Source organism: Theobroma umbraticum, unplaced genomic scaffold (assembly GCF_002168275.2).
Source record: "Theobroma umbraticum cultivar Fairchild unplaced genomic scaffold, ASM216827v3 scaffold_239.1, whole genome shotgun sequence".
NCBI classification, from domain to species: Eukaryota; Viridiplantae; Streptophyta; class Magnoliopsida; order Malvales; family Malvaceae; genus Theobroma; species Theobroma umbraticum.
Genome location: NW_018397273.1, coordinates 2,446,061 through 2,446,599, shown reverse-complemented (window position 1 = coordinate 2,446,599; position 539 = coordinate 2,446,061).

The following is a 539-nucleotide window of genomic DNA, read 5'->3' as shown; positions in this document are numbered from 1 at the left end:
AGCAAGAACCTTCAAGAATTCAATGAACCCAATGTATACATGTAGGTGGATCTTAAATGTATTCTGATTTTTAAGCTAAATAAATAATAGGTAAGTGTTTTAGTTTTTAAATCACAAGTAAACAAAAGAAATGAAATGTGTATTGATTGTTTATGCTTATGGTAGCAATGGTGGCCGAGAATGTGAAGAATGGTGGATTACATGTGGAATTGAAGCTAAAATCGAGAGGTAAGCATGCAATGTGACTACATTGTGCTATGTTGGTTTTGGTTGGTTGATAGTAGGTGGAATGCGTATTAAATGAGTGTGGATGATGTTGATGAAAACTATAAATTTTGGTTAAGGAATTATTGATTTATGTGCTGCTTGTGTATGAGCACAATTAAGTGTATTAGGTTTGAATGGTTGCTAGGAAACGTATAAGTAGAGGAAATGTGCCGTGGTGGCGTGCCGAATGAGGTAACAAGTAACCACCAAGTAGAATTAGCTAGATACGCATCCAAGTCAATAGCAACGTAGTATCCCACTATTATACGGTG